The sequence below is a fragment of the Canis lupus genome, chromosome 9, assembly GCF_003254725.2.
Source record: "Canis lupus dingo isolate Sandy chromosome 9, ASM325472v2, whole genome shotgun sequence".
Taxonomy (NCBI): domain Eukaryota; kingdom Metazoa; phylum Chordata; class Mammalia; order Carnivora; family Canidae; genus Canis; species Canis lupus.
The window spans coordinates 61,421,048-61,432,044 of NC_064251.1; the positions used below are offsets into that span (position 1 = coordinate 61,421,048).

General features: G+C 41.1%; 1 pseudogene; it reads left to right on the top strand.

Moving 5' to 3' along the window:
- The first annotated feature begins 8,724 nt into the window (after window positions 1–8,724).
- LOC112677115 (olfactory receptor 1L3-like) lies at window positions 8,725–9,705 on the top strand (annotated as a pseudogene).
- Window positions 9,706–10,997: the final 1,292 nt, after the last annotated feature.

A 10,997-nucleotide genomic window follows, 5' to 3' on the forward strand; every position in this document is an offset into this window, starting at 1 on the left:
TAAAAAAAAAAAAAGAAAGGAATGAAACCACACATGTTGGTAGAGAGAGAGCACTAGAACCCATATGGTATTGATGGGATGTGAATTGCAACAAGCACACTGGAAAAATTATTTGGCACTATCTACTATAATTGAATATATACACACCCTAGGATCCTGATATATGCCCTACAGAAAAATGTGTAAATGTGTTCCAAATATTTACAAGAATATTTATAGCAACAAATATTCCACCTTTATCATCAGAAGAACAAAGAACCGAAAGCAACCCAAATGTCCATTAACAACAAAATTATTAATTAAACTGAAATATAGCAATACAAACAAATACTATAAAATGATTAAAATGAACTACCTACAAATACACAAAACAAAAATCTCTGGGAAAAAAAAAACACTCTGCTAAAAATCTCTGAAACATAATCTCAAACAAGGAGACCAGGCACAAAAGAATACATATGATATGATTCCATTTATGTAAGCTTAAAAATAGGAAAACCTGATCTATAGTATTAGAAGTAGGAGAGGGGTTATCTTTGGGAGGAGGAGGAAAGGATAGTAATTAGGAGGAGGCATTGGAAAGAGGGGCTCCTCTTTATCTGCTCTAGGATGCAGATAAGAGTTCAGTAGCGGTTAAATGGCTGTTTCCATTTTGTGATAAATCTCTTATGACTTGCATAGTTTCTATGCAAGTTTCTACTTCCATAAAATGTTTTTCAATCAACTCATAAAATACTCTCAAATAAACAAATTACTTGTAAATCATTAAAATAACTTGACAAACTATTTGCCCTCCAGCTTGTAATGATTCTTAAGGGATGCTATAATATTTATCAGGATTCAGCAAATTTTTCTGTAAAAGGCCAGACAGTAAATACTTTTCAGATTATACAGTCTCTGTCACAAGTATCAACACTGTGACAGTAGTGCAAAACCAGTCACAGACAATATGTAAGCAAATGAGTGTGCTGTGTTCCAATAAAACTTTATTACAGACACAGGTGGTAGACGTAATCTGGCCAGCAGGCCATAACTCAGGGACCTTTGATGTATACAGTTAGGGTGAGTTAGACTCTAAATGGAGTATTTTATATTTATAAATTAATTTATATCAGTAGTCGAATTGTTAGATGTTTTTAATATCAGTGCTGTTTATAGGAACTGTTTATAGAACTGATTCGATGGGGGAAAGAATTTGCAGAACAATACAAATGACAAGGCTTTGTGTCTATACATGTTTGTGTAGAAAGAGAAGAGTTCTATGGGGATTAGAATGGGAGACTCTTCACTTTGACTGAACTTCTAAATTATTTGAATATATTACAAAGAGCTCAAACTACTTCTGAAATCTAAAAACAGAGCTACAAAAAGAAAGCTCCAGGCTAAAATTACGGTGGCTCTACTTTTGGCACAGATATTTGGTGGTCTTGAGCATTGTATTAGAGCAGATTCCAGATTCCTCTTTATGGGAGGCTTGGATTTACCAGGGGAAATTTTCAGGTTCACATTCAAGCAGAGGCAAGCTAACCTCCTAAACAGAAGGGTGTACTGTCCTACTCCACAGGATGCCAGTCAGATTAGCTAGAATGGGCAAAGGCCTTTGTCTTTATCAGGCTTCTTAACCGCAGCAAGCGCATCTCATTCCTAGCCCAGCATGGCTGACAGTGAAAGCTGATTTCTCCACCCTCACCAGGCACTCAGAGGAGTGACCCTCTGGGCACTTGCTAATCCAGAACTCATCACCACTAACATAACTATCAAAACCCTTGTGGAGATAAACAAGGTTCACAGAGGGCTTCTTAAGCACCAGTCCTCTGCATAGAAGGCTCAGTCTATTTTAGTTCAAGGATCTATGTGAGAATCTAATGAAAATAGAGTAAATCGTCCCCAGAAAGGAAAAAAAAAGCACATTTCTACCTATATAGGAAATGTACACACCATACCAGATGGTTCACAGTCTCTTGTAGTGCATCTAACAATGCTGTAGGAGAGTCCGTCAGGCATGTCTCTACATGCAGAACCACTGTCCCTCAGGAAAGACTAGCATCGAAGCAAGCCAGACCATCAGAGAGCTGCAGACCTGCCTACACTACCGGTCCCTGAGGATCGCTTTGACTAAATTGGATCTTGGTAGGATGTCCCCTAAGCCTCCACTGAGGAAGTTAGAAGAATTTTCTGTTTCCTCTAAGGGTCTCTTGGAGAAGGTAGTTCTTTGTAGTGCACAGTAATCTCTTCATAAAAACCCACAAGAGATATTTCTCTCAGACCATAGAGCCAGAATTCGTAATGCGTTTCCTACATAACTGCTTTGCTTTTATCTCTTGGGTGCTGAGAGTCTTGTAAATGACCTTCTCACCCTCTCCACTTTGATCATCAGCAAACTCAGAGCCCAGTGAACTTCCAGCAAGGGTATCAGCACTTGCTGCTGATCTTGTGTCCTCCCTCACACTATTATCTTTTACACCTTACTTTTTTGCTTCTTGTCCGTTGGCTACTTTTGATGTATTTTCTGACTAAATATTTAGTTATTAAGAGTATTTATTTCTTTATGTTTGTTGTATCTATCTTTCTAAACAACCCCATTCTTTTCAGGACAGGATGAAGTAGGAGAAAAAAAAAGAGGAAAGAAAGAAAGAAGAAAGAAAGAAAGAAAGAAGAAAGAAGAAAGAAAGAAAGAAGAAAAGAACAGAGAGAAAGAAAGAGAAGAGAAGGAAGGAAGGAGGAAGAAGGAAGGAAGAAGGAAGGAAGGAAGGAAGGAAGGGAAGAAGAAAGAAAGAAAGAAAGAAGAAAAGAAGAAAAGAAAGAAAGAAGATAAGAAAGAAAGAAAGAAAGGAAGAAAGGAAGGAAGGAAGGAAGGAAAAGAGAGAGAAGAGGAGAGGAGAAGAGAGGAGAGGAGAGGAGAGGAGAGGAGAGGAGAGGAGAGGAAAGGAAAGGAAAGGAAAGGAAAGGAAAGGAAAGGAAAGGAAAGGAAAGGAAAGGAAAGGAAAGGAAAGGAAAGGAAAGGAAAGGAAAGGAAAGGAAAGGGCAAGCAAGGAAGGGAGCCAAACACTTGTCTAGTTTTGGGGGGAGTTTTCATGTGACTCTGGGATACTTCAGAGGATAACTTTCAGGAACCCCAACATATAAATTAATTGAGTCTAGTCTTTCTCCTGAACATGCTTCCACCTCTTCTGATCTATACAGAAATTCTTTTTTTTATCCTTTTTTAAAATTGAAGTTTGATTTGCCAACATATAGTATGACACCCAGTGCTCATCCCATTGAGTGCCCTCCTCAGTGCCCATACAGAAATTCTTGATGATGCTTCCCAACATCCAAAGAGCCATGCCTGCACACTCCTCCTTAACCCAAGAGCCAGAGGTGCTCCCCAGAGTACAGATGACTCCACACCAGCTGGGCCACTACTTCAGCTGAATGTAGAAGAAATCTAAGAGCTTTCACAATGGATAAACCATGTAAAATATTACTCTGACTCCATATTGGAAATCCAACACTTAGGAGCTCCTGACATCATCAACACCTCTTTGAAACTGAAGAAACTGATACTATCTTATAAACCAACATCAGACTTTAATCTACCTTCATCACTTGTCCTTGGATGAGCACAAGCACACACACACAGGTGCTTATGTGCACCGATACACACTCCCTTCCATTGTCTGAAAACTGTTGCCCCCCAATTATCTATATTACTCTCCCCACCAAAATAAAAACAGCAGGTCACTTGCATTGACATCCCCATCTTCCAAAATACCCGACATGTTCCTCAACCCTCAGTCACCTACAAATGGGGAAGCTGAGGCACACCTGTGAGACCTGGCCATGAATCTGAGTAGGGAATACTCTCAACAAGTAGGAGGCCCCAGACATTCTCCATCCCCTTGGGCTATGCTTTGCTTTCTAAACCCAGAGCAGGCACAGAACAGACTTCCCCGAGGAAACAGTGGGCAGAGAGAATACACTGTTCCCTCAGAGCACAAGGGCCGCTACGGAGGCCTGGTGAGTAGAGGCCAAAGCATTACAAGCTGAAAGAGGTCTCTGGACACATAAGTCCTCAGCTTGGTGACTCTGGGTGACAGTCTTCTGCAGTGAGGAGTCAGGCTGGGGATGGAGATGAGAGGTGGAGATGAGAAAGAAGTTTGAAACAGTGTCAGGAGATGTGCTGACCATGTGTGCTGCTTCTCCTTGCTCCCCTCATTTCCTGTAGCAGAGGTGAAGGGAGAACATAAGGAGCCTGGAACCTTTTCCTGAAGTACAGATTCTAAATAAATTTGCAGACATGGCACAGAAACATCCTTTGCATCTGGAGAGAGTACAGTGGAGAGAAAACATCTGGATGTAGCAAACAACCAGGACAAAAGTCCACGTTTACAGTCCACATGCTTACCAGGCCTGCCTTTCCCATTGCCTGCCACCTGAGAACAGTGAGTTCCCAAGTGCCCATGTCAAAATCATTTTGAGTGGATTGATTAGATATCAGTGAATCAGAAAAGGGGTTATCCATGTGTTTTTGTGAAAATTAACCCAACAAAGTCGAGTGCTATCTGTGTTCAAAAAGGAATGGGTGGTCACTATGACTAAGCCTCTGGTTTTCACATGTTTGGTTAATCTAAGTGCAGAACAGGCAGGCTTCCAAAATTTGACCATGCCTGGTTATTTACTTTATCAAAATATTTTCCCCTGTCTTGTAGTATAAATTGTGAACTCAGGGAGGGGTGGGGGTGCTGACCTTCTGCCGGGCACTATGCTTTTACATGTCCACTGAGCCAGTCATGCTGTGAGACAGGTTTTCCCATTATCCCTTCACAGATGGAGAAACTATGTCACAAAGAAGTTAAGTAACTTGCCTTAGACCACTCACCTGACAAAGAGAAGACCCCATACCTAGAAAGTGGACCCACACACTCAGTGTGACCTCTGCAACAGCAGAGGCATTTTCTCCCCCTCAGTGGGGAGCCAAGAGGCCCCTGGTCCTAGCAATTCAAATGTCATGATAATGAAGGTCCTTCTTCCCAGCAGGCCTCAATATCCTTCTTCTTTAAAGTGAGGGGGTTGGACTACATGATCTCTAAGAGTTTCTCCAGCATAGATTCCCTACAAGTCTAAAACATGAGTCCCTGTGTTTTAAAATCCAAGCAGTAGGAAACCAAAGGGCACCTTCCAGGAGAGAAGGCTCCTTCATTCCTGTCTGGCCTGTGCCCCACCCGCAGTGAATTACATGGAGTGCTGTTCTTTAGACAACCACTGGAGGGCCATTGCATTTCCTCTTTACATCTGTTCAGAATCAGAAATGACCATCCAGGCATTCTTTCATTCCACGAATATTTATCAAGGGACTATTATGTTCCAGACACTACACCAGAGGGGCGGGGTGGGGGGTGTGGGTAACAAAGAACCAGACGTGGTCCTCATACTTGGGCAACTTAAAGTCTAGTGGGGAAGACAGTGTTGTACATCCTAAGATTCAGCTCCAGTCCCTAGTGTGTGGGCAGGAGGGACAGCCAGGGTCTGAAAAAGTGAGGATCTACCACTAGGGTAATAGATAGGGATAACAGGTAATTCAGGTAGGTGGAATAACAAATCCCTGAGGCAAGAAAATGCAAGACATGCCTTAGAGTTGGAGCTTAAAATGTGAGAGGGCAGGGAAGGAGGCAGGAGATGAGCCAAAGAGCCCACAGGAGCCACCTCTCAGGAAGCTCCATGAACCACAGGAAAGAATTCTGTGGATAATGGGGAGGCTTATGCAGCATGAAAGTGCCTGTTATGGGGTATGTCCCTCAAAAAAGATACATCGGAGTCCTAATCCCCAGTACCTCAGAATGTGACCTTATTTGGAAATAGGGTCTTTATAGAAGTGATCCAGTAAAAATGAAGTCATTAGAGCAGATCTTACTCCAACATGACTGACATCGTCACGAAAAGACGGAATTTGGACACAGAAACACACTTATATGAGGGAAGACAATGTGAAGAAAAGAAGAGAGAAGACCAGCACCTACAAGTCAAGAAGAGAGGCATGGACCAGACCCCTCACAGCCCCCAGAAGGAACTAAGCCTGCCAACTCCTTGATGGTGGACTTGTAGCTTCTAGAACTGAGAGAAAATACATTTCTATTGTTTTAAGCCACCCAGTTTGTGGTACTTTGTTATAGCAGCCCTAGGACACTAAACCAGACTTTAACCTGAAGAGTAAGATGATCACATTTTTTTTATTGTTAAAAGAATGTCGTGGTTTCATTGCAGAGAATGGAATGGTGGTGACATTCTCAGAGAATGTCAAGAGAGGCTGTGGGAGCCAAATATGTCATGAGGACAATACTCCAATACATATGCAATACATAATAACATAACGTACTTATGTTAGGCGGGAATGATGGCTTTCACCAGAGTGCCAGTGGGGAGATGAAAAGGCCTACAAGATTCGAGAGATATTTAGGCAATAAAACCAGATAGATCCCTGGAGAAACAAAGTCCATGCTGATAGGCACGAGACAGAAGATGGAAAAATGATTCTGATTCTGGCAACACTAGCCCCCTGCATGCTTCTCGTCCCAGGCCCCTCTGCTCTCACAGCCAGAGGTCTGTCCCTTACCCTCTGCATTTGGTCCAGCCTCTCCTTCCTGGCCACCAGCTTCTTTATCAGACATTTCCCAGTTATCCCCATGATGGATATTGTGCTCATAGCTTACAAACTGCTTCCGCATACATGTTCCTCACTCTTCTCTTGAGAGCAAGCTTTATTTTGTCTTACGTATGAGGAAAGTGAAACAGAGGAGGGAAGGGACTTTGCCAAAGATTCGTTGTAAGTAGCAGAGCCAGGACTTAAATCCACAGCTTCTGTCTCTACATCCCGAGTATTTTGCTGTACCCTGCCACAGCTCCAATTACACAGCCTCCGTCAACACGGGGCTTGAGAGAGGTTCTGTCTCTAGCAATTACAGTAAAGGACTCCATGCAATATTGATTTTGAAAGTCTGTCAGTCAAACATTATATGGTCTCATTCATTTGGGGAATATAAAAAATAGTGAAAGGGAATAAAGAGGAAAGGAGAAAAAATGAGTGGGAAATATCAGAAAGAGAGACAGAACATGAGAGACTCCTAACTCTGGGAAACGAACTAGGGGTGGTAGAAGGGGAGGTGGGCGGCGGGTGGGGGTGACTGGGTGACAGGCACCGAGGGGGGCACTTGCTGGGATGAGCACTGGGTGTTATTCTACATGTTGGCAAATTGAACACCAATAAAAAATAAATTTATAAATAAATAAATAAATAAATAAATAGCCTGTCAGTTACTGGAATAAGGATGTTATGGTCAAAGATTTCCACAGTGAAAAATTACACTCCTGCACATTTGTTTCTTAACCAATAAACTTGTTGAAGCTTTGCTAAAGCATGAGGAGATACTGTAGTGTTTCAGACCATCCTAGTTGAGATCTAGGCTCTGGCCCTTGTGGGCTACAAGACCTTGAGAAAAGTACTCAACACTTTTCACCTCAATTTTCTAATCTTTTAAAAGGGAATACTGTCCAGAGCCAGATCAGAGCTGTTTTGAGTAGTTATGAATAAATACATGAATAATATATATAAATATAAATACATGAAGTATTTAGCTCAGTGCCTGATACATAATAAGGACTCAATATGTTTTAGGCATAACTGTTATTATTTATCTTAATTGCATATTCATTTCCAAATCCTGAAAGCACACATAAAATGGGTCTCTCTCAAAGTCTCAAAACAAAGGGTAGTCAAACAATAAAAAGGCTAAAGCCTTCGCTATTTTGCAAAGAAATACAGAATAACTAACTGCTTTCAAGAACATCCCGGAAACCAGACAAAGAAGAGGATTTGAGTAGGAAGTAAAGGAAGAAATAAAGCAAGTGATAAAGGAGGAAAAGTAGGGGTAGAGTGAGATGGTATTTGCTGTCCCCATATTATAGACGAGAACACCAAGAATCAAAGATAGTGGGTAATCAGTTCAAGACCACACAGCCAGAAAACGAAGGAGCTGATTTTAAAATGTGTGCTATCTTACAAAGACACCACACTAAGCTCTTTTCTTTCCAGTGCATCTCTCACTGTATCTGTAGCATTTCATTGTGCTTATTTGTTTAAAAATTTCTTCCCCACTAGACTCTAACAATCCTAAGTACAGGAATTGAGAATGAATCATCTTCGTAATCTCAGTATTGGCTTTCCAGTAAGCATGTAATGCAACAGTGTTTGATAACTGTGAAGACACAAATCCCCAATGTCTAAGAATGTTTGAATAAATAGGTTCATATGTAATAGAGGTTTTTTTGCTAGCTTTTAATGAAATGTTGGCTCTGAAAGGGTGACTATAAACACTGTGCACCTAGTTGGCATTCATCTTCTTACCCGATTCACTTAGGTGTTTGGTTTTTTGTCTATTTGCTTTGTTTTGTTTGCAAGGATAGTAGAGAGATTAGCCTCAACCTGACATATCTGAATAAGTGTTTATGGGAAGCTAGAGAAATATGCATCACTGAGGTCCACCTGGGATTCTTTCTGAAAGAAAATCCTCTCTCTGATGTCCCTACATTTTGAACAATACTTTTGTATTGTTCAACTTTTTGTGGACTGTGCAAGAGAAGACAGAATCACAGGCCACTTATAGGAATCCTAGGAAAGATAGGAATAAATTGAAACTTGTTGAATTGAAAACTCTAAGATTTTCCATATTCATTGGCACGTGCAGGATTATGGAGAAGGTCAACCAAACCAGCAGTGTCTCCAAGTTCCTCCTCGGACTCTCCTTCTCTCCTGAGGACCAGAAGCCATTCTTTTCCCTGTTCTTCATCATGTACATGGTCACTCTGGGAGGGAACCTGCTCATCACCCTAGCCATCTGCTCTGACACTCAGCTCCAGACACCTATGTATTTTTTTCCTCAGCATATTATCCTTCATTGACATTTGCTACACCACAACCATCATTCCCAAGATGCTGGTGAACTTCCTATCAGAAAAAGAAGCCCATCTCCTACGCTGAGTGTATGACCCAGATGTATTTCTTCTTGGCTTTTGCCAACACAGAAAGTTTCCTGGCGACCATGGCCATTGATCGCTTTGTGGCTATCTGTGACCCCTTCCATTATGTCACCACCATGAGCCACTGCCACTGTCTCCTGCTGCTTGCCTTCTCCTGCTCCATCCCTGACCTCCATTCCCTCTTACTTGTTCTTCTGGTGAATGCCTCACTTTCTGTGACTCCAATGTTATACCCCCACTTCCTCTGCAACATCAACTCTCTGCTGAAATTGTCCTGCTCAAAAAAAAAAAAAAAAAAAAAAGAAATTGTCCTGCTCTTCCACATTTGTCAATGAAGTTGTAATTAACACAGAATGATTGATAACACTGATGACCCCCTTTATATGTGTTATCATCTCTTACTTCTGGGTCCTCATTGCTATTCTTAAGATCCCCTCAGCTGCTCGGAAGCATAAAGCTTTCTCTAACTATGGCTCCCACCTCACCATGGTGACTCTCTTTTATGGAAGTATTATTTATGTTTATTTCTGACCTCTGTCCAGCTATACAATCAAGGACAGGGTGGTGACAGTCATCTACACAGTTCTGTCCTCCATGCTGAACCCTTTAATCTACAGCCTGAGGAACAAAGACATGAAGTGGGGCATGAGAAAGCTGATGGGCAGCTTTCAGTCCCAGACAGCACCTCCGTGAGCACACTCAAAAATGAGTCTTCTCGGGAGATGGGGTAAATGGGTGATGGGCAATGAGGAGGGCATTTGATGGGATGAGCACTGGGTGTTCACTATAGTTGGCAAATTGAATTTAAATTTTAAAGAAGATGTGGTTTATGTATACAATGGAATATTACTCAGCTATTAGAAATGACAAATACCCACCATTTGCTTCAACGTGGATGGAACTGGAGGGTATTATGCTGAGTGAAGTAAGTCAGTCGGAGAAGGACAAACATTGTATGTTCTCATTCATTTGGGGAATATAAATAATAGTGAAAGGGACTATAAGGGAAGACAGAAGAAATGTGTGGGAAATATCAGAAAGGGAGACAGAACGTAAAGACTGCTAACTCTGGGAAACGAACTAGGGGTGGTAGAAGGGGAGGAGGGCGGGGGGTGGGAGTGAATGGGTGACGGGCACTGGGGGTTATTCTGTATGTTAGTAAATTGAACACCAATAAAAAATAAATAAATAAATAAATAAATAAATAAATAAATAAATAAATTTTAAAAATGTAAAAAAAAAGAAACAAGTCTTCTCTGTTGAGCTCTCATTTCTGCTGATTGCTGGCATGCATACTGAACTACTAGAGGTTAATATGCCTAAGCTGAGTGTTCATGGGAAATTGTATAAGTGACCATACTAGAATATTATACCCAGTATTATATATAATATCTTACATTTATCTTCCAATATAATAATAATATATTTTGTTATTCCTAGGTGGCTCCATGGTTGAGCATCTGCCTTTGGCTCAGGGCATGATCCCAGAGTCCCGGGATCGAGTCCCACATTGGACTCCCTGCAGGGAGCCTGCTTCTCCCTCTGCCTGTGTCTCTGCCTCCCTCTGTGTGTCTCTCATGAATAAATACATAAAATATTTTAAAATAATAATAATAATATATCTTACATATATATACCCACCAATCAAAGCCACCTCATTAAGGTCCCCTTACTGACCCAGGGTCTTTGCACCCATTTCTCATTCCCGACTCCCATTTCCCCTTCCCACTCACTCCTTCCAAGTGTAGCTGAAAACTTCTCATTAGTTTTTCTTGGTCAAATTTTCCCTGTTAAAAACTCTGAGTTCCCAGTATCTTTATGTAATTAACAAACATCTTCAATTAGATACAGTACATATATACCATGGAATATTACTCAATCATCAAAAAGAATGAGATCTTGCCATTTGCAGTGATGTAGATGAAGCTACAGAGAGTGTTATGCTAAGCAAAATAAATCATAGAAAGACAAATACCATATGGTTT